This window comes from Triturus cristatus, chromosome 4_2 (genome assembly GCF_964204655.1).
Source record: "Triturus cristatus chromosome 4_2, aTriCri1.1, whole genome shotgun sequence".
NCBI classification, from domain to species: Eukaryota; Metazoa; Chordata; class Amphibia; order Caudata; family Salamandridae; genus Triturus; species Triturus cristatus.
In genome coordinates, this window is record NC_140586.1 from 20,625,156 (window position 1) to 20,653,092 (window position 27,937).

The window sequence follows — 27,937 nt, forward strand, 5'->3', positions numbered from 1 at the left end:
CGGCGGCCCACGGGGAACTCTCGAGGTCGTTCCCCAGGAGGCAGTCCACGGGGGCATCGTCCCGGACCGTCACCTTCAGTAGGCCGGAGACCCCTCCCCATTCAAATGGGACGCAGGCCATCTTACACATACTCTCAGAGTTATCTGCCGAGCGGACGGGGCAGAGAATGTTCGGCAGGATCTGTTCGGGCTTCACCAGATGACAGCGGACGGCCGTCACGCTGGCGCCGGTGTCACGCAAGGCCTCGGCTCTCTGTCCGTTAATGGTCACCCACTGACCGTATTTTCTGGTGTTGGCGGGTAGGGGAGCCCGTGGAACCATGTCTCTTCCCCCTAGGCATGCCAGGACCATGGCGGCCGGTTCCCACCCTTGCTGGGCCGGCTCGTACTCTTCGGGTCCCTCCGATGATTGCTCTTCCCCTAGGGCAGCGGCCGCTACCTGGCGGGGCTTGGGTGTTTGGTTTAGCGGGCAGGTCGGGTCGTTGGCGTAGTGGCCTAGTCGCTGGCACCGGTGGCACGTGACGTTGGCTCGGTACCCAGGCCGCAACGGGGGGTTGCCCCGGCCGGCCGGAGGCGGGGTGCTGGCCACGGGTGTTGCTGGTAAGGCGTCTCTCCCTCGCCCCTGGCCCCCTCCTCCTCCCCGAGGACGGTGCTGGCCTTGGTTGCCTCTGTTCTGGTCGTGGGGCCCTCTCCGGCCCACTCGGGTGCTTTCCCACCGGTCAGCTTCGGCGGCGAGCTGCCGGGGGTCAGTCAGCTTACTGTCGAGTAGGTGCTGCCTGAGCTCGACGAAACAGTTGTTTGACAGGTGCTCCCATACCATAAGGTTGAAGAGTTGTTCGTAGGTGGTGACCTGACTTCCCTTGATCCAACCTTCGAATGCCCGGCTGAAATAGTTCACGTATTCTACCCAAGTTGTACCTGGGATCCTGGTGCAATCTCTGAACCTCTGGCGGTACATCTCGGGCGTGAGGCCGTAGCGGGTGAGGAGGGCAGCCTTCATGTGGTCGTAGGACGACATTTGGTGATCGGGGAGCTGCAGCAGGGCATCGCGACCCTCGTTGATAAATCTCCCCCAAAGTCCGGCTCCCCAATCACTCCGGTCGATCCGGTGGGAGGTCATTGCGATCTCATAGGCTTTAAACCACTGTTGTATGTCGTCTTCTCGGACATATTCGCGGACAACATCCTTGGGGATGTGAACCTTTTTCTCACTTGGCCCCGGGGTGTGTGGTCGCTCAGGCACCCCCAGTTCCTTATTCTGTTTGCGCAGTTCTATTTCCGCTAGTCGGCGCTCGTGCTCGAGCGTTATTTTTTTCTCTTCCAGCTCTCTCTGTCTCTGCTTTTCTTCTCGTTCCTCTCGAAGCCGCATATGCTCGAGGTTGAGTTTCTGTTCAGCTAACTTGAGTTCCCCATCCATCTTGAGTCGTGCCATCTCCAACTCGTGTAATCTGACTCTGTCTCTTTCTCGGATCTCCTCTTGCGGGAGGCCCGTTCCTCGCTCCTCGGGAGCCGTGGCGTTCTCCTCTGGTGTGACGCTGGTTTGGTCGGAGGGTCCTGTGACCCCCGTTTCTGTCCATGACTCCAGAGCGCGCTTAAGATCATCCTTGGTACTCAGGCCGGTGGTAGCAATGCCAAGTTCTATGCAAAATTGTCTCAGTTCGCGGTGGTTGTATTCTTCTAACTTCTCCATTTGGAATTTCTCGGTGGAGCTGCTATCTTTGGTCGACATCGTGCTTATGTCGTGGGGTGAGCTACTTTCTGTACGATTACGCGTTGATTCGGATCGCGCCGCTGGCCACCAATGTTAGAAAAGGTAGACGGACCGGGAGAGCCGGCCGGGGTCAGGGGGAGAGGTCTCCAGGGAGAGCCGCCTCCAGCGATCGTACAGACAAGTAACTTCCCCCCCACAGACAGATATCACACACGGATAAGATTCAGTGTTCTTTATAGGTACTTATTTACGATACGGTAGAATGGTACAAGGAGGTCTGGACTCAGGGGTCCCCTCGATTAGAGTCTCGTAAGGTAGGGAAGGGGGTAGCGGGTCAGTCTATTTACCAATCAGGTAGTTCGGATGAGATGATGATGAGCTCACAATCCTCGAGCTTGGTGGTTAGGTGGTACGGTCCGCGGCAGCGCCAGCAGGTCCCGGTGAGGATGGTCGGTACAACGGGCCGCGGCAGCGCCAGCAGGTCCCAGGAAGATGTACGGTCCGCGGCAGCGCCAGCAGGTCCCGGTGAGGATGGTCGTTACAACGGGCCGCGGCAGCGCCAGCAGGTCCCAGGAAGATGAACGGTCCGCGGCAGCGCCAGCAGGTCCCGGTGAGGATGGTCGTTACAACGGGCCGCGGCAGCGCCAGCAGGTCCCAGGAAGATAAAGATTGCAGAAGGCCGCGGCAGCGCCAGTAGGCAGGACGATGGTTCACAAGAGCGGGCTACGGCAGCGCCAGTAGACCGTCAGGGTTGAGTTCACTCGGTGTCTCTCGACTCCAGGATACAACTGCCTTCCTGCTCTGGAGCTGCCTCAGTTATAGGGCTGGTGCCCTTTGATGTCCGGGCCCTCGCACTTGGAGGTCGGAGGGTCCGGGATGAAGGTGTCCAGACACCCAGCAGGGGGTGGAGCCAGCGCCTGGGGGAGCTGGAGGCGATCGGCACCTGGCAGGGGGAAGCGCCCTTGACACTTCGTTCTCCCATTGACCTGCCAAGTGGTCCGCTCACCTCCTGGGTGGATGGTGGTGCCGGGATGTCGGGCCGGCCAGGCCCGGGGTTAGGGTCGAGGGGAGGCCATGCGGCCGCGTGGTGCAGGGCCCAAGATGGCGGCTTGACCCGGCCGGGGAAGCCGGTGGGGCTGGACCCCGTGATGAGTAGGGGTCCGAGGGCAGAGGGTCCGTCGGGAGACGGGGTACAGGTGCTTGCCGCGGGGATAGGCCAGGTGGGCCGGAGTTCGGGCCCTGTCGAGCGGGGAGGGAGCAAGCCGTCTGTGAGGCCTGTCCAACAAGCAGTGTGTGGCGTGCGGTAGTGTACGGCATGCAGCAGTGTGCAGCGTGCAGCAGTGTGTGGCATGCAGCAGTGTGCGGCGTGCAGCAGTGTGTGGCGTGCAGCAGTGTTTCGTGTAGTAGTGTGAGGCATGCAGCACTGTGGCGTGCAGCGGCGTGCAGCAGTGTGCGGCATGCAGCAGTGTGCGGCGTGCAGCCGTGTGTGCCGTGCAGCAGTGTGTGGCGTGCAGCAGTGTGAGGCATGCAGCAGTGTGCGGCGTGCAGCAGTGTATGGCATGCAGCAAAGTATGGCATGCAGCAGTGTGTGGCGTGCAGCAGTGTGTGGCGTGTAGCAGTGTGCGGCATGCAGCAGTGTGCGGCGTGCAGCAGTGTGAGGCGTGCAGCAGTGTGAGGCGTGCAGCAGTGTGCGGCGTGCAGCAGTGTGAGCCGTGCAGCAGTGTGAGGCGTGCAGCAGTGTGTTGCGTGCAGCAGTGTGTGGCGTGCAGCAGTGTGTGGCGTGCAGCAGTGTTTCGTGTAGCAGTGTGCGGCGTGCAGAAGTGTGCGGCGTGCAGCAGTGTGCAGTGTGCAGCAGTGTGCGGCGTGCAGCACTGTGTGGTATGCAGCAGTGTGAGGCGTGCAGCAGTGTGCGGCATGCAGCAGTGTAAGGCATGCAGCAGTGTGAGGCGTGCAGCAGTGTGAGGCGTGCAGCAGTGTGTGGCATGCAGCAGTGTGTGGCGTGCAGCAGTGTTTCGTGTAGCAGTGTGAGGCGTGCAGCAGGGTGCGGCGTGCAGCAGTGTGCGGCGTGCAGCAGTGTGTAATGCAGCAGTGTGTAATGCAGCAGTGTACGCAGCAGTGTGTGGTGTGTGGTAGTGTGCGGCATGCAGCAGTGTGCGGCGTGCAGCAGTGTGTGGCGTGCAGCAGTGTGCGGCGTGCAGCAGTGTGTGGCGTGCAGCAGTGTGTGGCGTGCAGCGGCATGCAGCAGTGTGTGGCGTGCAGCAGTGTGTGGCGTGCAGCAGTGTGTGGCATGCAGCGGCATGCAGCAGTGTGCGGCGTGCAGCAGTGTGCGGCGTGCAGCAGTGTGCGGCGTGCAGCAGTGTCATGCAGCATGCAGCAGTGAGTAATGCAGCAGTGTGTGGTGTGCAGCAGTGTGCGGCGTGCAGCATTGTGCGGCATGCAGCAGTGTGTGGCGTGCAGCAGTGTGTGGCGTGCAGCAGTATGTGGCGTGCAGCAGTGTGTGGTGTGCAGCAGTGTTTAGTGTAGCAGTGTGCGGCGTGCAGCAGTGTGCGGCGTGCAGCAGTGTGCGGCGTGCAGCAGTGTGTGGCGTGCAGCATTGTGTGGCATGCAGCAGTGTGTGGCGTGCAGCGGCATGCAGCAGTGTGTGGCGTGGAGCAGTGTGTGGCGTGGAGCAGTGTGTGGCGTGTAGCAGTGTGCGACGTGCAGCAGTGTGCGGCGTGCAGCAGTGTGAGGCGTGCAGCAGTGTGCGGCGTGCAGCAGTGTGCGGCGTGCAGCAGTGTGAGGTGTGCAGCAGTGTGAGGTGTGCAGCAGTGTGTGGCATGCAGCAGTGTGTGGCGTGCAGCAGTGTGAGGCGTGCAGCAGTGTGAGGCGTGCAGCAGTGTTTCGTGTAGCAGTGTGAGGCGTGCAGCAATGTGTGGCGTGTAGTAGTGTGCGGCGTGCAGCAGTACGCGGCGTGCAGCAGTGTGCGGCATGCAGCAGTGTGCGGCGTGCAGCAGTGTGAGGCGTGCAGCAGTGTGAGGCATGCAGCAGTGTGCGGCGTGCAGCAGTGTGAGGCATGCAGCAGTGTGAGGCATGCAGCAGTTTGTGGAGTGCAGCAGTGTGTGGTGTGCAGCAGTGAGTGGCGTGCAGCAGTGTTTCGTGTAGCAGTGTGAGCCATGCAGCAGGGTGCGGCGTGCAGCAGTTTGCGGCGTGCAGCAGTGTGTAATGCAGCAGTGTGTAATGCAGCAGTGTGCGCAGCAGTGTGTGGCATGCGGTAGTGTGCGGCGTGCAGCAGTGTGCGGTGTGCAGCAGTGTGCGGCGTGCAGCAGTGTGCGGCGTGCAGCAGTGTGTGGCGTGCAGCGGCATGCAGCAGTGTGTGGCATGCAGCAGTGTGTGGCGTGCAGCAGTGTGTGTCGTGCAGCGGTGTGCAGCAGTGTGCTGCGTTCAGCAGTGTCGTGCAGCATGCAGCAGTGAGTAATGCAGCAGTGTGCAGCAGTGTGTGGCGTGCAGCAGTGTGCGGCATGCAGCAGTGTGTGCCGTGCAGCAGTGTGTGCCGTGCAGCAGTGTGTCGTGTAGCAGTGTGTGGCGTGCAGCAGTGTGTGGCGTGCAGCAGTGTGTGGTGTGCAGCAGTGTGTGGTGTGCAGCAGTGTTTCGTGTAGCAGTGTGCGGCATGCAGCAGTGTGTGGCGTGCAGCAGTGTGTGGCGTGCAGCGGCATGCAGCAGTGTGTGGCGTGCAGCAGTGTGTGGCGTGGAGCAGTGTGCGGCGTGTAGCAGTGTGCGACGTGCAGCAGTGTGCGGCGTGCCGCAGTGTGAGGGGTGCAGCAGTGTGAGGCGTGCAGCAGTGTGAGGCGTGCAGCAGTGTGAGGCGTGCAGCAGTGTGTGGCATGCAGCAGTGTGTGGCGTGCAGCAGTGTGAGGCGTGCAGCAGTGTGAGGCGTGCAGCAGTGTTTCGTGTAGCAGTGTGAGGCGTGCAGCAATGTGCGGCGTGCAGCAGTGTGCGGCATGCAGCAGTGTGTAATGCAGCAGTGTGTAATGCAGCAGTGTGCGCAGCAGTGTGTGGCGTGCGGTAATGTGCGGCATGAAGCAGTGTGCGGCGTGCAGCAGTGTGCGGCGTGCAGCAGTGTGTGGCGTGCAGCAGTGTGTGGCATGGTTTGTAAACAACAAGAAAAGCGGACATCAAAGGAACGGTGGGAGGGAACAAGCATATGGGGTGTGAGTTATAACGAAAGTTCTGGCGAAAGCAGTATGCTGCTTTCAAGTCCAATGCCAGATGCCAGCTTCGCCATGAATGCCTCACATGCACTGGCCATAAACCGCATTCCTAAGGTCTTGTGCCCCTTACTAAATCTCTGAATGCGTGAGGCGGCGCACGCGCAGGACGTAGCTGGTGGCAAATGGAATGCGCGTGGTTGTGCGCGTAACCGCCACCCGATCTGCCTGGGAAGCCTTTGGGAGCATTTTCGGAAGCCCCTACATAAGTCTCGCTGTGCGTTCGCTTACGCGATAGCCAGGCGAGACCTAAAAAACGGGTGCAGGCAGTTAATACCTGTTTCTCTGACATGGCATGAAACCCTTCACCAATCACCACTAGTGCACCAGATGCCACACCGAGTTCTTGAATTATCAATCCATTTATAGTGCTGCTTGTTGGAAGGCGTTCCCCGGGGAGGCTGCGGAATGCGTTCCCGACCACCCGGAGGCCCACCTTACCCAGAGTTAGGCCGAGCAAGAGCAGGGAGGCCCTTCCTGGAAGGGTCTCGCACCTAGGATCGCACACGCTGCGCTTACTCTCTTCTTTGGATAGAGGGACACCACACAGTAATTCGTTGCAAGATAATATGCTTTTATCGGGGTTGTCAGGGATCTTTATGATCCGGCAGGCAGGTGCAGAATTAATGCCACAAGCGGCAGCGATCTCGTGATGAGGGGAAAAAGGGTAGCGGGACAGTCTTTGAATCAGTGTCTCTGCGAGGTCCGGCGCACAGCTCTCAATCCTCGAGCTGAGGGGATGTTGCTTCTCTCGGCAATCTCTGCCGATTCTCTTGGGGGAGCGGGCCGCGAGTCACTCAGCAGGCACCGGAGGGTCGTAGTTCAGGGAGCCGCGACGGCGTCAGCAGGGCTCAGATGGTTCAGAGTTCGGGGAGCCGCGACAGCGTCAGCAGGGCTCAGATGGTTCAGAGTTCGGGGAGCCGCGACAGCGTCAGCAGGGCTCAGATGGTTCAGAGTTCGGGGAGCCGCGACAGCGTCAGCAGGGCTCAGATGGTTCAGAGTTCGGGTAGCGTTCTTCTGTTCGGGGAGCGATCGAGCCGCGACCAAGTCAGCAGGCTCTCGTCAGTCCAGGTCTTCTCTGCTCCCGTCCCGTCAGCACCCCTTGTTATACTCCCCCTCCTCTTTGAAGTCCGGAGTCCTCGCGGAGAGGGGTCTGGTGCCTGGGGGGGCGGTGTGACGGGGTTTCCTGTCGCTCGGCCCTTTGATCTGTTCAGGTGGGTCCGGGAGGGACTCCAGACACCCAGCAGGCGAGGAGCCTGCTCACCGGGGGCCTGGTGGGCGATCGAAACCACCCTCGGGGGAGAGGCCAGAGGTGTGACAGGGTCGGCGCCTCTCGGTCTGGTTTGGGGGGTTTCGCTCTCCCTCGGCCGGGCATGCGTGTTGGGGATCTGGTCGGCCCTCGGGATGTTGGCCCACGGGAGCCGGAAGGCCGTGTCCACGAGGTTCGGCGTGGTTGTAGGGTAACTTGCTGGTCGGGAGGGCCCACGCCACGAAGCCGGTCTCACACGTGCCCCCCCCCAGCTGAAAGGCGGGGAGACCTACCCATCCACTTGGGGGTTCTCCTCGCTGAAGCGGAAGAATCGGGACAGGCCGTCCGCGTTGGCGTGGTCCGTCCCGGGGCGATGTTCCACAGTGAAATCCATCCCTTGGAGGGAGATGGACCAGCGTAGTAGCTTGGGGTTTTCTCCTCGCATCCGCATCAACCACCGCAGGGGTCGATGATCTGTTTGTACTCGGAAGTGGGTTCCGAACAGGTAGGGCCGTAGCTTTTTGAGGGCCCAGACTACTGCGAAGGTCTCTCTTTCAATTGTGCTCCACCGCTGTTCCCGGGGCAGCAACCTTCGGCTGATGAAGGCTATGGGCCGATCTACGCCTTTGTCGTCGAACTGGGAGAGGACTGCCCCGATGCCGTGTTCCGAGGCGTCCGTCTGGACCACAAACTCCTGGGCGTAGTCGGGTGCTTTGAGCACTGGGGCCGCGCACATGGCGGCCTTTAGGGTGTCGAACGCCTTCTGGCAGGCGGGAGTCCAGTGTACTTTCTTGGGGTGTTTTTTGGAGGTTAGTTCTGTGAGAGGGCCTGCGATGCTGCCATAGTTCTTAATAAACCTTCGGTAGTAGCCGGTGAGGCCCAGGAAGGCCCGGACTTCCGTTTGGGTTGCGGGGGGTTCCCAGGACAAGATGGCGTCGATCTTCGGCTGGAGGGGGGCGACCTGCCCACTTCCGACCTGGTGCCCCAGATAGGTTACGGAGCCGTGCCCAATTTGACATTTGCTGGCTTTGATGGTGAGGCCGGCCTGGCGCAGAGCCAGCAGGACTTGACGGAGGTGCTGGAGGTGCTCGGTCCATTGGGAGCTGAAGACCGCTATGTCGTCGAGGTATGCTGCGCTGAACCTCTCTAGTCCGGACATGACCCTGTTCACCAGCCGCTGGAAGGTGGCCGGGGCATTCTTCATTCCAAACGGCATCACCCTAAAGCGGTAGTGCCCATCCGGGGTGGAGAAGGCGGAGCGCTCCTTGGCTCCCTCGGTGAGGGCAATCTGCCAGTATCCACTAGTCAGGTCGAAGGTGCTGAGGTAGCGAGCGGCCCCAAGGCGGTCAATGAGCTCGTCGGCACGGGGGATAGGGTGAGTGTTGGAAAGGCGTTCGCCGGAGGGGGGTTCGATACACGTCCTGCCCACCCCTTTGACCCACCTCTCCCAAGTAGGCCGAACCAGGCGCGCACACCCTGAGATACACTACGAACAGAGTGACACCACACGTATTCTTTGTAAGACGATAGGTTCTTTTATCGATGATTTCAAGGGATCTTTATGATCCAAGATGCAAGCAGTACAGCAGTGGCACAACGCACCACCAATCGGTCGGGGGGAATGGGGGTAGCGGGACAGTCTTTCAAGATAGTGTCTCTGCGAAATACCCTGCGGAAAGCTCACAATCCTCGAGCTGGAGGGTGTCGTGTCTCTGGGCGATCTCTTACTGAGTCGTCCTCAAGGGGGAGCGCCGCGAGTCTCTCAGCAGGCTCAGGTGGTCGGAGTTTGGTAGCCGCGATTCTGTCAGCAGGCTCAGATGGTTCAATAGCTGGGGGCCGCGAGTCACTCAGCAGGCCTAGGTGGTTCAATGTTCGGGAGCCGCGACCTCGTCCGCTCGGCTCAGATGGTTCAATAGCAAGAGGCCGCGAGTCACTCAGCAGGCCCAGGTAACTTCAGCATTCAGGAGCCACGACAGCGTCTGCAGGCTCGGATGGTTCCAGGTCTTCTCTGCACTCGTTTCTCCGGCACCCCTTGTTATACTCCGCTGGTTCTTTGAAGTCCGGAGTGCTCGCAGAGGGGGGACTGGGGTGACGGAGGGGGTTCGGCGGGGTTTCCTGCCGCTCACTTCCTTGGTCTTTTCAGGTGGGTCTGGGAGGGACCCCAGACGCTCGGCAGGGGAGGCGCCTGCTCCCCAGTGGCCTGGTGGCCGATCAAGTCCTCCCGGGGAAGGCGACCCGAGGTGTGACTGGGCTGGCGCCTCTGGGTCTGGCTCGAGGGTTCCCGCTCCCTCAGTTGGACATGCGTGGTAGGGTGTTGAGTCTGTCAGGCCTCTGGCCGGCCCGCGGATCGGGGGTGGCTGGGGCGGCCGGAGTCGGAGATGTCGTGTCTTGAGGGTGGTTGCAGGTTGGCTGGGTGATGGAAAGGGCAACGCCGCGAGGCCGGTCTCACAGTGAGCGTCCGCTCGGGTGACCGCATTGAGTCCTCGGTAGTCCACGCAAAACCTCAGCTCGGGGGCAACACCCGGGGTAGTCGCTTTCGGAACCAGGACTACCGGGCTGGCCCAGGGGCTGTCGGAGGGTTCAATCACCCCGAGGTCTAGCATCTTCGCCACCTCGGTCTGGATGCAGGTTCGGACCCGATCAGGGACCCGGTGGGCCCGATGTCTCACTGGCGGGCTGTCGCTGGTGTTCACGTCGTGGACACACCAGTTGGTGACCCCAGGGGTCAGGGAGAAGAGGTCCGCGAACTGCCCTAGTAGCTGGCGGCAGTCGGCGGACTGTTGGGCTGTGAGGGCGGTTGACAGTCTCACTCCCTCCACGGACCCATCGGTCTCTTTCGCCCCCAGGGGGTCTGGAAGGGGCTCGGTGTCTTCTTCGGCCCCATCGTCGGTGGCCAGGAGTAAACTCAATTCGGTCCGTACAAAGTGAGGTTTGAGGCGGTTCACGTGGAGAACCCGGAGGGGGTTCCGCGGGGACTGCACATCGACGAGATAGGTGACTTGGCTCTTCCGCTCGATCACCTTGAAGGGTCCAGTCCATTTATCTTGGAGAGCGCAGGGTCTCACCGGGGCCATGACCCAGACTTGTTGGCCCGGCTGAAACTCGACCAGCGTAGCATTCTGGTCATACCAGCGCTTCATTTCTTCCTGGCTAGCCTCGAGGTTCGCTTCTGCGAGTTCTCTGAATTTCCGGGTCTGGTTGCGGAGCGCCAAGATGTATCGGAACACATCCGGAGGGGTCCCCCGGGGAGTTGTTTCCCACCCCTCCTTGACCAGGCTCAGGGGTCCTCGGACGGGGTGTCCATATAGTAGTTCGAATGGGCTGAATCCCAGGGACTTTTGGGGAACCTCCCGGTAGGCGAACAGGAGACATGGGAGGAGGACGTCCCACCTCCGGCGTAGGGGTTCCTCGAGGCCCATGATCATTCCTTTCAGTGTTTTGTTAAAGCGCTCGACTAGGCCGTTTCCTTGGGGGTGGTACAGGGTGGTGAACTTGTACGATACTCCGCACTGCTGCCAGAGGGACTTCATATATCGGGAGATAAAGTTCGTACCCCGGTCACTCACGACTTCGCGGGGGAACCCCATGCGGGAGAAGATCCCCATCAAGGCCCGGCCTACCACGGGGGCCGTCACGGTGCGGAGGGGGATGGCTTCGGGGTAACGGGTGGCATGATCCACCAGGACGAGGATGAACCGGTGGCCCTGGGCAGTCTTGGGGTCCAGCGGTCCCACAATGTCGATTCCTACCCGCTCAAAAGGGGTACTGACGACGGGGAAGGGCTGTAGCGGAGCCTTGCGCTTGCCCCCACTCTTTCCGCTGGCCTGGCACGTGGGGCAGGACTTGCAGTGGGCCTCCACATTTGCTCGCATCTTGGGCCAATAGAAGTGGGTGACGAGTCGTTGGTAGGTCTTATCTTGGCCTAAGTGTCCGGCCAGGGGTACATCATGGGCCAGGCCCAGGAGGAGACTTCGGAAGCGTAGGGGTACCACTAGTACCTGGGCCGATCCCAACTCGGCCGACTTCTGTTCGTTGTACAGGAGGCCGTTCTCCCAGTATACCCAGTGGGTGCCGGTCCGGTCGCCTGCTGCTTGGGCCTCGGCCTGTTGTCGGGGTCCAATGAGGGACGGGCAGGTGGATTGTTCTTGGCAGAACTCTTCACGGGAGGGACCCCCTTCGCAGGGCCACGGGGCCAGTTCTGGCAAGTCCCCGAGTTTGGTCAGGGTTTCGGGGTCGGAAGGCACTGACCCTTCATCGGGAGCGGTCGGTTCGTCCAGAAGGGGGTCGTTGGCCGCTGGTGGTGTATTCTGGATCTCGGGGATGGTGGCAGTGTTTAGCGGCATGGCCTCTCCCCCCTCGGAGGAAGGCGCATGGAGAGTCTTTGAGCGCGTGGTGGCGCATACCCACTCGGGTAGGCCCATCATCTCGAGGTGGGCTCTTCGTTCCACTTGTCCCCACGGGGAGTTCTCAAGGTCGTTGCCCAGGAGGCAGTCCACGGGCTGGGAGGTTCGGACCGCCACCTTTAACTTGCCGGTGACTCCCCCCCATTCGAAGGGGACTAGGGCCATCCGGCAGAGGCTCTCGGAACTGTCCGATGATATGACGGGGCAAAAGGCGCCCGGCAGGATCTGATCTTCGGAGACCAGGCGGCAATGAACCGCCGTGACACTCGCCCCCGTGTCCCGGAGGCCCTCGATGCGGTGACCGTTGACCGTTACCTGCTGTCGGTACTTCTTCGTGTTGGCGGGCAGGGGCGTTCCGGGGACCATATCCCGGTCCCCTAGGGAGACCAAGGCCATGGCGGCTGGTTCCCATTCTTCGGAGTCTTCCATCTCTTCCCCCAGGGCTACGGAGGCCATCTGTCGAGCCAGCGGGGTTGTTGTGGCGGTCCGCTGGTACAGGGGACATTGAGGGTCGCTGGCATAGTGTCCGGTCTGTTGGCAGCGGAAACAGGTGATCCTCACTCGGGGCCCCGGCCTCCCTGGTGGCCCGGTGCTGGCCGGAGGTGGAGCTGGAAAGGGCGGAGATTGTCCTCTGGGAGGGCTGAGCGGGGATCCCCCCGGGAGCTCCCTTTGCCGGCCTTGATTCCCTCCGCCCCTCTGGCGGGGGGGTCCCTGACTGTGGTGACCGTAGTCTCCCACGGGGCCCCGGGAGGCCCGGGTGTTCACCCACCGGTCAGTCTCGACGGCCAGTTTGCGAGGGTCTGTGAGTTTGCTGTCCAGGAGGTGCTGGCGCAGGTCTACGAAGCAATTAGCGGCCAAGTGTTCCCATGCAATTAGGTCAAACAGCTCCTCAAAGGTGGAGCCTTGCTGCCCTTGATCCATCCGTCCAAGGCCCGGCTGTAAAAGTTCACGTATTCCACCCAGGTGGTACCGGGTATCTTTTTGCAGTCTCTAAACCGTTGCCGGTACATTTCAGGGGTGAGCCCATATCTGGCTACCAGGGCCTCTTTCATGTGACTGTAGGAGTTCATCACCGTGGAGGGCAGGTCCAGCAGGGTATCTCTCCCCTCGCTCAGGAACCGGCCCCACAGCCCAGCCCCCCAGTCTTTCTGCGGGACTCGGTGGGAGGTCATGGCGACTTCGTAGGCCTTGAACCATTGCTGAATATCGTCGTTCTTATAGTATTCTTTCACCACATCTTTGGGGATGTGGACCTTTGGTTCCACGGTGGAGGAGATGGGTTGAGTTTCCGAGGGTCGGGCCTCCGCCTTCTTAGCCTTGAGCTCGATTTCTTTTAGGCTACGTTCGTGCTCTAGTTGGAGTTTTTTCTCTTCGTGTTCTCTCTGTCGTTTTTTTTCCTCAAGTTCTCCTTGTAGGCGTAACTGTTCCACCGCCAGTTTTTTTTCAGCCAGTTTTAGCTCTCCTTCGATTTTTAATTTTGCTAGTTCTAGTTCGTGGTTGCGACCTCTTTCTCGGTCCGCTAGTTCCTCTGGGGATAGGCCCCCCTCGGGGGCGCCGTTCCTCCCCGGGGTGCTTCGTGGTTCGTTGGGAGGCTCTCCTTCTATTTGCGTCCGGGGAGTTTCCGCCTCGACCCAGGTTTTTAATGCCCCCTGGAAATCCTCTTTCGTGCTTAGTCCAGTGGTAGCGATTCCAAAGTCTTTGCAAAATTGTTTCGGTGCGTATAAGATTCTAACTGATCCTTTTGGAATGCCGTGCTCGGGTTGGTGCCTGCGGCACCCAGGGAAGTTTCTCCTTCCATTTCTTCTCGGTAGTGCGTAAGCCGTCTACTGCACGATCTCTAGGTGTTGGCTCGGATCCCGTCGCCTGCCACCAAATGTTGGAAGGCGTTCCCCGGGGAGGCTGCGGAATGCGTTCCCGACCACCCGGAGGCCCACTTTACCCAGAGTTAGGCCGAGCAAGAGCAGGGAGGCCCATCCTGGAAGGGTCTCGCACCTAGGATCGCACACGCTGCGCTTACTCTCTTCTTTGGATAGAGGGACACCACACAGTAATTCGTTGCAAGATAATATGCTTTTATCGGGGTTGTCAGGGATCTTTATGATCCGGCAGGCAGGTGCAGAATTAATGCCACAAGCGGCAGCGATCTCATGATGAGGGGAAAAAGGGTAGCGGGACAGTCTTTGAATCAGTGTCTCTGCGAGGTCCGGCGCACAGCTCTCAATCCTCGAGCTGAGGGGATGTTGCTTCTCTCGGCAATCTCTGCCGATTCTATTGGAGGAGCGGGCCGCGAGTCACTCAGCAGGCACCGGAGGGTCGTAGTTCAGGGAGCCGCGACGGCGTCAGCAGGGCTCAGATGGTTCAGAGTTCGGGGAGCCGCGACAGCGTCAGCAGGGCTCAGATGGTTCAGAGTTCGGGGAGCCGCGACAGCGTCAGCAGGGCTCAGATGGTTCAGAGTTCGGGGAGCCGCGACAGCGTCAGCAGGGCTCAGATGGTTCAGAGTTCGGGTAGCGTTCTTCTGTTCGGGGAGCGATCGAGCCGCGACCAAGTCAGCAGGCTCTCGTCAGTCCAGGTCTTCTCTGCTCCCGTCCCGTCAGCACCCCTTGTTATACTCCCCCTCCTCTTTGAAGTCCGGAGTCCTTGCGGAGAGGGGTCTGGTGCCTGGGGGGGCGGTGTGACGGGGTTTCCTGTCGCTCGGCCCTTTGATCTGTTCAGGTGGGTCCGGGAGGGACTCCAGACACCCAGCAGGTGAGGCGCCTGCTCACCGGGGGCCTGGTGGGCGATCGAAACCACCCTCGGGGGAGAGGCCAGAGGTGTGACAGGGTCGGCGCCTCTCGGTCTGGTTTGGGGGGTTTCGCTCTCCCTCGGCCGGGCATGCGTGTTGGGGATCTGGTCGGCCCTCGGGATGTTGGCCCACGGGAGCCGGAAGGCCGTGTCCACGAGGTTCGGCGTGGTTGTAGGGTAACTTGCTGGTCGGGAGGGCCCACGCCACGAGGCCGGTCTCACACTGCTCAATTGAGACGGTATTGTATTAAAGGAGTGATTAGAGGTAGGCTACCGGTGAATGTTTCCTTTCACACCCCTGCCTTTTCCCCTCCCCAGCCAGGCCCCTCCAAGACTGATCCAACTACCCACAGGAGAAGCCCCATCCGCATCAATCTCTCCCCTGGGGGCAACACTTGCCTTGATCCGTGACTCTCGATGGAAGTCACAGTGGTCCCGTCTGTCACACCTTCCCTCAGGTCTTTCACAGCATGTCTCTTGGAATTGCATCCTCCTGCTGCCCTGATTTCCTCGTCGTCCTTCAGGAACTGGCTTGACGTCCTCCACTCCTCCTGCTCGCCACACGTCCTCCGCTCCTCCTGCTCACCACACATCCTCCGCTCCTCCTGCTCGCCACACGTCCTCCCGACTCCACTTCTCCCTGTCGGTTTCCTCATACCTACCGTCCTCGTATATCTGGTTCCGAGCTGGGTGTGAGCGGACCACTAGAGCGCGCCCCTCCTGTGCCCCGGGGCATCCTTCTCTCGATCCTCCATTCCTCCTGCCACAGCCACTTTACAAGGGACTTACAGATAAACTAAATATGCCAATCAGATCTATACCAATGTCACCATGTTTTAGGGGAGAAGCACATGCACTTTAGCACTGGTCATCAATGGTAAAGTGCTCAGAGTCCTAAGGCCAACAAAAAGATACAGCAAAAAGTTGTGGGCAGAGCAATCTAAGGATCACAGATATAACAGGCATAGAATGAATATCATATCAAATACAAGTATATAATTATAAAATTGTGACTTATAAGGGTGGAGCCTAAATTGCTCTGCTCCTTAAGTGTGTAGCCGTGAGAAGCAGTGGACGACCTTTGAGAGTAATTTTTATGTGGCTTTGATTGTTGAGGTTGTTAGTTCAATAATTATTGTGTTTCTGTTGAGATTCTTGGATTTTTGAAGAGCGGTACCTCAAGTTAGAATGTAGAATTTTCTAACTTGACTGCCAGGTGAGGTGACTGTGAGGCGCTATCAGTCACACTAATCAGGCTTGGAAGTGATTTGTTCCTTACTGCACAGGGAGCAGATGCAGAGGGTGCAGTGATTCTTGCAGGTCGAGAGCTCACTGTTGTATGAAAGTAGTTTGCATTCTTTTTTTGTTATAGAAACTTTTGTGTAGGTGAAGCAGTCAAAAGACTGAAAAGTAGCAAAAGCGGTTTAGTAATAGCCAGGGGCGGCTGGTGACATTTGAAAATGGCGGGGCGTAAAAGTGCCCCGTAACAAAGTCGCGTCAAAACGCACTCTCAAACTAGGACCAAAACACCCCTTTCCCTCCATGGATTTTCTTCAAAACACTTGCAATCAAAATTAGACCTTCCCAACTCTGATCCCAGCTAAGTACATATCCCGCCATTTTCAAATGTCACCAGCCACCCCTGCCTTTAGGGGCGGGTCTCCCCAGGCGAGCTTGCCTCTCTGTGTCCACAGCTCCAGAGTAGACCCCAGCAGATCGTTCCTGGCTACTGTTCCTGCGCCGAGTGCTGCATTGCCCAGGTTATGAGCCTTTTTCACAAGGGAAGCGTCACAATGGAGCCCTTTCAACATGTCACTGTGACATCACTAACCCTGCGTGGGCGATTCCATCTGTTTCCACGCCATTTGGTGGGGGCAGTAAACCCTGCGGAAAATAGCCTGTTCCTTCACAGGATTAGTAAATAGGACCATAAAACCGATTAAGTCATGAGCCTTAACAGAATAACAACTGCTACCCGACAAACTGCCACAGCAGCGTTCTCTGTTGCTGCCTGCTGCAATAGCGACCTCTCCTGAGCAGCCCCCTTGTCTTCAAGGAACCCTGCGCCTCGTGACATCATTCGAAGCGGCTGTGACATAATTAATGTTACCTTCGTAGAATTCTAGTTATGGTGCTGGCTGCTGTGAAGGGGTCAAGGCGTCCAAGTCAATGTTAGAATGCACGTTTTTCTCAGTTCTGTTTTAACATAAATTATACTCTCAATGTAACCCTCCACAGTTTATTTGCGTCTGACCCACTCAACTCCGCTAGTAATAATGTAAATACTTTCCCTCACTCCTTATGTCAGGGAACAATATTGAAAAAGGATTCGAGCAGAAAAAAGAGTAAAAGCTGCACTTCATGTATTATTAAAAATTAAAAAACACTTACCTGACCGCCTCTTCTCCTGGTCCGCGTTGGCGCCTCTCTGCCCCTTCAAACGGTCCGGAACACCACGTCCACGTGACGTGACGCAAGTGACTGCAACCCGGCCCTCAGCCAATCCTGGCACTGCAGCAGCGCCAGGATTGGCTGACGGCACCGCCTACTCCTCGCCCGCCGCCTGCCCATTAGGAGACCGAGGGGCTCCTAATGGGCATGCGCAAGGCAGCAAAAACACAAGTCCGCATGACTGGGCACGGAGTAAAAATTAAGCTCCATGCCCACTCATGCGCACTTGTGCTGCCTTTCCCAAAGGCGTCTGACAATGATGTCAGTCAACATGACGCCGGACCGCCCACGGTCCGACGTCATGCTGACTGCCATTCACAGAGGAGGGAGCTAGGAGGGAGCTGCGGGCGCGGGCGGGCGGGGGGGCTCCGCCCCCACGCCCCAATGGACGCACCGCGCCTGGTAATAGCCTGTCGCATCGAAGCTTTACATCACTAAATTGAAGCGCAGGGATTGACTGGTGGACATTGTGGCCGCACTGCGATAGTGTGACCTTTGATAGAGACATGCTGATATTGGTGAACAGATCGTGAGCTTGTTAGTACAGACAGAGCAAGAGATTTAAGCAAGACCTAAATGAGAGGTTGCTAGAATGGGGAATCCCTGGTCAAAGAAAGAGAAGGACATAAATAAGGAGGAAAGATTTCCTCTTAAATCCACTGCAGCTAAGGAAATGGCGGCCAAGAAGCAGTTGTATACATACATGTGGCTTAACCAATTGCACTAATATACATCCAAAGATGGAGAACTCAGATTCCCATTGAGTGGGTGTAGGAAAGTAAGATCTGCTGCTGTGGGCATCCCCACTTTTTGCCTGGTGCTAAGCTGTATTTGACTAGTCTGACTGGGATCCTGCTAACCAGGACCCCAGTCTATCAGCTTTCTCCCTAAACTGTTGTGTTCAGTATTTAGCTACTTCTCAGATTGTATACTGGGGTACCTGTTAGAGACGGGGATCTCTGATTGGCGCAAGGATGTCCTTGTGTCAAGCAGTGACCCTCTCCTCCACGTCAGGGCAAAGGATAACCCCTTGGGAATGACCCTTGCTCACCCTCTAGGTGCGTGGCGTGAGCAGCCAAGGCGATTCTCCAGGCGTTGTTGGTTAAGCAATTATAATCACACACACAGTAAATACATTAATCCCCGCAGAAACGGACACCAGGCTTAGGTATGTGAAAATATGGTTCTTTATATAAAAATAGTTATGCAGATTTATCACAAGACCAGTAACGTTGTTTCTATGCCACCAGATTATCAAGCAGGTAAACGGTTCTTTAAGCGGATGCTTCTTTAGTCTCTTTTCAATGCCACTTGGGAGATTCCAGTCTTTGACTTACGTTCCGGCCTACCGCGGCTCACACATCGGTCGTGGGCGCGCGCGCGCCGTGCACAGCTCCTCCCGGTGGCTCCCGGGCAGCGGCGGTGAGACGGGCGTGCGGTGAGGCTTAACGGGGAAGTAAGGCGGTGCGGGCCCCGAGCCCGATACTGGAATTCCTGTAGCACTGTTGCGAGGAGAGAGTTACCCAGATCGGAGCGACTCTCGGCTTCGGGGTAGTGTCTTTGGATCCTCAATCAGCGGGTGTATGCAGCAGGCAGGCGCGGCCAGCGACCCTTAGCATGGCGGTGCAGGGGGGTCTCCACAGCGGGGGCGGCGCGGCCTGAGATGTCCGGGGATAGCGAAGCGGGGTCCCAGGGCACGGTCAGTGCAGCTGGTTGACCTGGCGTAGATCACAGTCGTCAGACGGATTCCGGCGGGAGGGGTGACAGCGCGTTCAGCGCACTCCAGTGGCAGGCGACGACAGGGGTGCAGGCAACCTAGCCCGGGGACAGAGAGCGGCTCCGGACGGAGCGGGGCTCTCACGGGGTAGAGGCAGGCGAGCTCCTGAGTGTCACAGCCCTAGGAGGGGGCGATGAGGAGCGCAGTCTCTTTCCAGCGGGATGCACACACGGCTCGACTTGGAGGACGATCAAAAGCACAGAGAACCCACTAGTCCTGGGGTTCAGTTCAGGGGGCAAGCTCAGATCAAGCCCTTGGAGAATGTTCAAGCACAAAGTAGTAAAGTCTTTTCAGCAAGTCTTTTTCCTCTCCTTTCTCAGCAAGGCAAGCAGCAGGCCAGTCCTTCCAGCGTCTTCTTCTCCTTCTAGTCAGGCAGAGGTCCTTTGTGGTAAACAGGATTCTGATTTGCAAGGAGCAGGGCTCCTACTTTTATACCACATTTCTTTTGTTCTTTCAGGCCAGGGGGGCCTTCGCATAGTCGATCTCAGTCCTGAGCACTTTGTTGGGGGTACTCTGACTTCTGCTTTCAGTGTGAGGGGCAGGCACATCAGCCGCTCCACAGGAGGTGGAGCCGGCATTCAGGGGACAAGTACTTTCAGGATCACCTTGTGGACAGCGCTACGCCCGTCCGGGGCCAGGTGCAGGCTGAGTCATCAGTCGCTCCCCAGGGGGCGGAGCCAGCTTTGTGGTGGTGGAGCACTGCCCTATTCAGAGTCCAAGGGGCACCCCCACTGTTAGACGGACCGGGAGGGTCGGCCGAGGACAAGGGGAGAGGTCTCCGGGGAGAGCCGTCTCCAGCGATCGTACAGATGAGTAACTTCCCCCCCACAGATATACACCACACAAGGATAGGATTTAACGTTCTTTATAGGTAATTTCTTAAGGTACGATGAGATGGTACAAGGAGGTCTGGACTCAGGGGTCCCCTCGATTCTAGTCTCTTGGTTTGGGAAAAGGGGGTAGCGGGACAGTCTGGTTACCAATCTGGTAGCTGAGGTGGTATGGTGGATAGCTCACAATCCTCGAGCTCGGTGTTCTAGCTTGGACGGGCCGCGGCAGCGCCAGCAGGTCCCGGTGAAGGTGGTCGTTACACGGTCCGCGGCAGCGCCAGCAGGTCCCGATGAAGGTGGTCGTTACACGGTCCGCGGCAGCGCCAGCAGGTCCCGATGAAGGTGGTCGTTACAACGGTCCGCGGCAGCGCCAGCAGGTCCCGACGAGGATGGATGATGCAGAAGGCCGCGGCAGCGCCAGCAGGCAGGACGATGTTTCACAAGGCAGAGCTACGGCAGCGCCAGTAGTCCGTCAAGGCTGAGTTCTTCTCGGTGTCTCTCGACTCCAGGATACAACTGCCTTCCTGCTCTGGAGCTGCCCTAGTTATAGGTCTGGCGCCCTTTGATGTCCGTACCCTCGCACTTGGAGGTCGGGGGGTCCGGGATGAGGGAGTCCAGACACCCAGCAGGGGGTGGAGCCAGCGCCTGGGGGAGCTGGAGGGTGATCGGCACCTGGCGGGGGAGAGCCATCGACACTTCTTTCTCCCATTGACCTGCCAAGTGGTCCGTTCACCTCCTGGGTGGATGGTGGTGCCGGGATGTCGGGGCCGGGCCAGGCCCAGGGTTAGGGTCGAGCTGAGGCCACGCGGCCTCGTGGCGCAGTGTCCAAGATGGCGGCTGGTCCGGCCGGGGGAGCCGGTAGTGGTTCGGCCCCAGGATACATGGCTGTCCGGGGGCAGGAGTTCCGTTGGGAGACGGGGTGCGGGTTGCCCTTGTGGGTAACACCTGGGAGTCCGGGGCTTGGGCCTTGTCATGCGGGGAGGGAGCAAGCCCTTCATGTGGCCTGTCCAACATGCGTCCCCCCCAGCTGAAGGCGGGGAGAGTCACCCATCCTCTTGGGGACTCTCCTCGTCGAGGCGGAAAAAGCGTGACAGGCCATCTGCGTTGGCGTGGTCTTGGCCCGGTCGATGTTCCACAGTGAAGTCCATCCCCTGCAGGGAGATGGACCAGCGCAATAGTTTTGGGTTTTCCCCCCGCATCTGCATTAGCCACTGCAGGGGTCGATGATCGGTTTGCACCCGGAAGTGGGTACCGAAGAGATAGGGCCGGAGCTTTTTGAGGGCCCACACTACTGCGAAGGCCTCCCTCTCGATTGTGCTCCAGCGCTGTTCTCGGGCCAGGAGGCGTCTGCTGATGAAGGCCACCGGCTGGTCAAGACCCTCGGGGTTCAGCTGGGAGAGAACCGCCCCGATGCCGTGGTCGGAGGCGTCCGTTTGCACAATGAATTCCCGACTGTAATCGGGGGCCTGGAGCACAGGGGCGGTGCACAGGGCGGCTTTCAGCTTCTCGAAGGCCGCTTGACAGTCGGGGGTCCAGTTAATCTTCTTCGGGTGGTTTTTGGACGTGAGACCCGTGAGGGGCCCCACAATGCTGCCATAGTCCCTCACGAACCGCCGGTAGTAGCCGGTGAGTCCCAAGAAGGCTCGGACCTCGGTCTGCGTGACTGGGGGTTGCCAGGACTGGATGGCAGCAATTTTGAGTTGCAGAGGGGCCACCAGACCGCTTCCCACCTGATGTCCGAGGTAGGTCACGGACCCCTGACCAATTTGGCACTTGCCGGCCTTGATTGTGAGGCCGGCCCGCTGGAGGGCTTGCAGGACCTCTCGGAGGTGGTGGAGGTGGTCGGACCAGTGGCGGCTGTATACAGCGATGTCGTCCAGGTAGGCGGCGCTGAACTCTTCGAGCCCCGCCAAGACCTGGTTCACTAGACGCTGAAAAGTAGCTGGGGCATTCTTCATGCCGAAGGGCATGACCTTGAAGTGGTAGTGGCCATCGGGGGTAGAAAAGGCGGACCGTTCTTGGGCCCGGGGTGTGAGACCGATCTGCCAGTAGCCCGCTGTCAGGTCGAAGATGCTGAGGTAGCGGGCAGCCCCCATGCGGTCGATCAATTCATCCGCTCGGGGGATGGGATGAGCGTCGGTCCTGGTGACAGCGTTCAAGCCCCGATAGTCGACGCAGAATCGGAGTTCAGGAGTGGTGCCGGGGGCAGCGGCTTTGGGGACCAGCACGACCGGGCTGGCCCAGGGGCTGTCCGAGGGCTCGATGACCCCGAGCGTGAGCATCTTGGACACTTCCTCTTGGATGCAGGCCCGCACCCGATCTGGTACGCGGTAGGCCCGGTGTCGGATAGGGGGACTGTCCCCAGTGTCCACGTCGTGCAAGCACCAGGGGGTGATCCCTGGGGTGAGGGAAAACAGAGTAGCAAACTGCAGCAGGAGGTTCCGGCAGCCCTGGCGTTGCTCTGGGGTGAGGGCATCGGAGAGCCGGACCCCGTCCACGGAACCGTCTTTCTCCTGAGTCGTCAGGAGATCAGGGAGAGGCTCGGAGTCTTCTTCCGCCCCACTGTCTGTAGCCATCAGGAGGCTGAGTTCCGAGCGCACAAAGTGGGGTTTGAGTCTGTTGGTGTGGAGGACCCGGAGGGGGTTCCGGGGAGACTCCATATCGATGAGATAGGTGACGGGGCTCTTGCGTTCGACCACTTTGAAGGGCCCCGTCCACTTGTCTTGCAAGGCACATGGTTCGGTGGGGGACATCACCCACACTTGTTGACCAGGTTCGAATTCGACGGAGGAGGCATTCTGATCGTACCATTTTTTCATGTCCTCCTGACTGGCCTCAAGATTCGCTTTTGCCATTCCCCTGAATCGCCGGGTCTGATTGCGTAGTGCCAGGAGGTACTTGAAGACGTCTGGAGGGGTCTTTAGGGGGGGCCATCTCCCAACCTTCTTTGACTAGGCTGAGGGGCCCTCGCACAGGGTGCCCGTACAGGAGTTCGAAAGGGCTAAAACCGAGGGACTTCTGGGGAACTTCTCGATAGGCGAAGAGGAGGCACAGAAGTAGTACATCCCACTGGCGACGGAGGGGCTCTTCCAATCCCCCAATCATTCCCTTGAGGGTGCGGTTGAACCGCTCGACTAGTCCGTTCCCTTGAGGATGATAGGGGGTCGTGAATCGGTAGGTGACCCCGCACTGTTGCCAGAGGGACTTCATATATTTCGAGATAAAGTTTGTGCCTCGGTCGCTGACGACTTCTCGGGGGAAGCCCACCCGTGAGAAGATCCCCATTAGGGCCCGGCCGACCACCGGAGCTGTTACAGTTCGCAGGGGCACAGCCTCGGGGTAGCGGGTGGCGTGGTCCACCAGTACCAGGATGAACCGATGTCCTTGTGCTGTGCGGGGGTCCAGGGGCCCCACAATGTCTATTCCTACCCTCTCGAACGGGGTGGTGACCACTGGGAAGGGTTGCAGAGGTGCTTTGAGCTTGCGGCCGCTCTTCCCGCTGGCCTGGCACGTGGGGCAGGACCGGCAGTGGTTGAGGACGTCGTTTCGCATCCTCGGCCAGAAAAAGTGGGTCACCAGGCGACTGTAGGTTTTGTCCTGGCCCAGGTGTCCAGCCAGGGGGACATCGTGGGCCAAATTTAGCAGGAAGTCTCTGAAACGGAGGGGCACCACCAGCACTCGACTGGCCCCTAACTCCGCGATTCTTTGTTCACTGTATAACAGGTCGTTATCCCAATAGACCCAATGGGCTCCGGTGGAGTCCCCTGCGCTCTGGGCCATGGCTTGCTGGCGGAGTCCCTCGAGGGAGGGACAGGTCTTCTGCTCCTGGCGGAACTGTTCCTGGGTGGCCCCCCTTCTTGAAGCCACTGAGCCAGGCCGGGAAGGTCCTGGGGCTGGGCGACCCCTTCGGGGGTTGGCTCTGGGGGGTCGGTATAGTCGGTGTCCTCTACTGGAGCGATCGGGGGAGGAGGTGCAGGCCATTCTGGTTCTTCTGGTCGGGGGATGGCACGGGCGGCCATGGACCGGGTGGTTACGCACGCCCAGTCCGGGAGGCCCAGCATCCCCAGGTGCTCTCTTCTTTCGACGGCGGCCCACGGGGAACTCTCAAGATCATTCCCCAGGAGACAGTCCACGGGGGCATCATCCCGGACCGTCACCTTCAACATGCCGGAGACCCCTCCCCATTCGAAGGGGACGCAGGCCATCCGACATAGACTCTCGGAATTGTCGGCTGAGCGGACGGGGCAGAGAATGTTCGGCAGGATCTGCTCTGGTTTTACCAGGTGACAGCGGACGGCCGTCACACTGGCCCCTGTGTCACGTAGGGCTTCGGCCCGGCGCCCATTAATGTTCACCCACTGGCTATATTTTCTGGTGTTGGCGGGTAGGGGAGCCCGCGGGACCATGTCTTTTCCCCCTAGGCACGCTAGAACCATGGCGGCCGGTTCCCACTCTTGTTGTGCCTGCTCATATTCTTCTTGTTCCTCGGAGATTTGTTCTCCCCCCAGGGCGGCGGCAGCTACCTGGCGGGGTTTTGGCGTTTGGTTCTGCGGGCATTTCGGGTCATTGGCGTAGTGGCCGACTCGCTGGCATCGGTGACACGTGACGTTGGCTCGGAACCCCGGGCGCATTGGGGGGTTGCCCCGGCCGGCCGGGGGCGGGGTGCTGGCCGCGGGAGTGGCCGGGACGGTGTCTCTCCCTCGCCCCTAGCCTCCTCCTCCTCCTCGGGGACGGTGCTGACCTTGGTTGTTCCGGTTTTGCTCGTGTGGCCCTCTCCGGCCCACTCGGGTGCTTTCCCACCGGTCAGCTTCGGCGGCGAGTTGCCGTGGGTCAGTCAATTTACTGTCGAGGAGGTGCTGCCTGAGCTCGACGAAGCAGTTGTTAGACAGGTGCTCCCACACCATGAGATTAAAAAGTTGCTCGTAGGTCGTTACGTGGCTTCCCTTGATCCAACCCTCGAAGGCTCGGCTGAAATAGTTGACATATTCCACCCAAGTTGTACCCGGGATCCGGGTGCAGTCTCGGAACCTCTGGCGGTACATTTCGGGTGTGAGCCCATATCGGGTGAGGAGGGCAGCCTTCATGTGGTCATAGGATGACATCTGATGGTCTGGGAGCTGCAGTAGGGCATTGCGGCCTTCGTTGACGAACCTCCCCCATAGGCCGGCTCCCCAGTCACTCCGATCGATCCGGTGGGAGGTCATGGCGATCTCGTAGGCTTTGAACCACTGTTGTATGTCGTCCTCTCGGACATACTCTCGGACAACATCCTTGGGGATGTGGACTTTCTTTTCGGTTGCTCCCGGGGTGCGCGGTCGCTCAGGCACCTCCGGTTCTTTGTTCTGCTTCCGTAGTTCTATTTCTGCCAGTTTGCGCTCGTGTTCGAATGTTAGTCTTTTTTCTTCGAGCTCTCTCTGCCTCTGTTTTTCTTCCCGTTCTTCTCGGAGCCGCAGATGTTCTAGGTTCAGTTTTTGCTCGGCTAATTTTAGTTCACCGTCCATTTTGAGTCGTGCCATTTCCAACTCATGTAATCTGTTTTTTTCTCTTTCTTGGATCTCTTCCTGCGAGAGGCCCGTTCCTCGCTCCTCGGGAGTCGTGGCGTTCCTCTCCGATGCTGCACCGTTTTGGTCTGGGGATCCGGCGACCCCGGTTTCCGCCCACGACTCAATGGCGTGCTTAAAATCGTCTTTGGTACTCAGGCCGGTGGTAGCAATGCCTAGTTCCATGCAGAATTGTTTCAGTTCACGATGGCTATACTCTTCCAATTTATCCATCTGGAATTTCTCGGTGGATCCGCTCTCTTTGGTTGACATCGTGGTTTTGTCGTGGGGTGAGCTACTCTCTGTACGATTACGCGTTGATTCTGATCGCGCCGCTGACCACCAATGTTGGACGGACCGGGAGGGTCGGCCGAGGACAAGGGGAGAGGTCTCCGGGGAGAGCCGTCTCCAGCGATCGTACAGATGAGTAACTTCCCCCCCACAGATATACACCACACAAGGATAGGATTTAACGTTCTTTATAGGTAATTTCTTAAGGTACGATGAGATGGTACAAGGAGGTCTGGACTCAGGGGTCCCCTCGATTCTAGTCTCTTGGTTTGGGAAAAGGGGGTAGCGGGACAGTCTGGTTACCAATCTGGTAGCTGAGGTGGTATGGTGGATAGCTCACAATCCTCGAGCTCGGTGTTCTAGCTTGGACGGGCCGCGGCAGCGCCAGCAGGTCCCGGTGAAGGTGGTCGTTACACGGACCGCGGCAGCGCCAGCAGGTCCCGATGAAGGTGGTCGTTACACGGTCCGCGGCAGCGCCAGCAGGTCCCGATGAAGGTGGTCGTTACAACGGTCCGCGGCAGCGCCAGCAGGTCCCGACGAGGATGGATGATGCAGAAGGCCGCGGCAGCGCCAGCAGGCAGGACGATATTTCACAAGGCAGAGCTACGGCAGCGCCAGTAGTCCGTCAAGGCTGAGTTCTTCTCGGTGTCTCTCGACTCCAGGATACAACTGCCTTCCTGCTCTGGAGCTGCCCTAGTTATAGGTCTGGCGCCCTTTGATGTCCGTACCCTCGCACTTGGAGGTCGGGGGGTCCGGGATGAGGGAGTCCAGACACCCAGCAGGGGGTGGAGCCAGCGCCTGGGGGAGCTGGAGGGTGATCGGCACCTGGCGGGGGAGAGCCATCGACACTTCTTTCTCCCATTGACCTCCCAAGTGGTCCATTCACCTCCTGGGTGGATGGTGGTGCCGGGATGTCGGGGCCGGGCCAGGCCCAGGGTTAGGGTCGAGCTGAGGCCACGCGGCCTCGTGGCGCAGTGTCCAAGATGGCGGCTGGTCCGGCCGGGGGAGCCGGTAGTGGTTCGGCCCCATGATACATGGCTGTCCGGGGGCAGGAGTTCCGTTGGGAGACGGGGTGCGGGTTGCCCTTGTGGGTAACACCTGGGAGTCCGGGGCTTGGGCCTTGTCATGCGGGGAGGGAGCAAGCCCTTCATGTGGCCTGTCCAACACCCACCTTTCACCAAGGTGCTCTCCTGCCATTCGCTACCTGTCATCCCCCCAGCCCTGTCACTCACCTAGCCCAGACAGTCAGATACACGCACAGCAGAGGAGGGCTGAGATGGTTAAGCGAGTAAATACGGACTTTCTAAAAAGTCGTATTTACAAACCCAGGATAGTAAAATAAACTTGACTACAAGAAGTATTTTATCATTCCGAGTTCAGGCATACTAAACATATCTCTCTACCAGGTTCCCTGAGCCTGCTGGGATTATAGGATGTAATAATTCCAGCAGCTCATCTGGCCTAAGGGGAACAGGTAGCCTTGCAATAGTGAACCACGAACATGGCGGTGATTCACTATTAGGACAGGCCTCACAACCAGGGCCTGTCCTACCTTACACCTACAACGCACCCTGCCCGCGGGCCTACCATAGGGGTGACTGACATGAGGCTAAGGGAAGGTTCTGGGGGCTGGCAAGTGTGTGCACTTGCCCAGCTAGCGTGACAGTACGGGACTGCACGCGGGGTCGGCAGTGGCAGACCCAGGACACATTTTACATGGCCGCTGGTGTGGGTGGCACAACCAGCGCTGCAGCCCACTAGCGGCATTGGTATTCACAAGCCCTGGCACTCCGGGTGCACTTTACTGGGGACTGACAGTGAATCCAATAAACCAATCATGTATACCAATGAGGAACACTTTATCTTAGGGAGCACTTGCGCTGCGGCACGGATTAGCCGTGGCGCAGCGCCCTGAGCGGACAACACCAGAAAAAAAATCGAGGCACACCATCAAAAGTGGAAGGGAAACTCACGCCAAGGTGCCAGGTCTAACACGTGTCCCCTCCAGCTGAAAGGTGGGGAGAACTACCCTTGCCCAGGGGGTTCCTCGTCACTAAGGCGGAAATACCTGGACAGACCGTCAGCGTTGGCGTGATCTGTGCCAGGACGGTGTTCCACCGTAAAGTCCATACCCTGTAGGGAGATGGACCACCTCAACAGTTTCGGGTTCTCACCCCTCATTTGCATCAACCATCTGAGGGGCCTGTGGTCGGTCTGAACTCGGAAGTGAGACCCAAACAAGTAGGGTCTTAGCTTCTTCAGCGCCCAGACCACAGCAAATGCTTCTCGCTCAATTGCACTCCACCTACTTTCCCGTGGAAGTAACCTCCTACTGATGAAGGCTACGGGTTGGTCCCAGCCCTCCTCAGTCATCTGTGAGAGAACAGCCCCTACACCATGCTCTGAAGCGTCTGTCTGCACTAGGAATTCCTTGGAGAAGTCAGGGGCCAAGAGCACGGGCGCCGTGCACATGGCAGTCTTCAGGGTGTCGAAAGCTTTCTGACAGGTGTCAGTCCAGATCACGTTCCTGGGCTGCTTCTTGGAAGTCAGCTCTGTCAAGGGGGCAACAATCGTTCCATAGCCCTTGACAAACCTCCTGTAGTACCCAGTGAGCCCCAGGAAGGCCCTCACTGCGGTCTGCGTCTTGGGGGGCTCCCAAG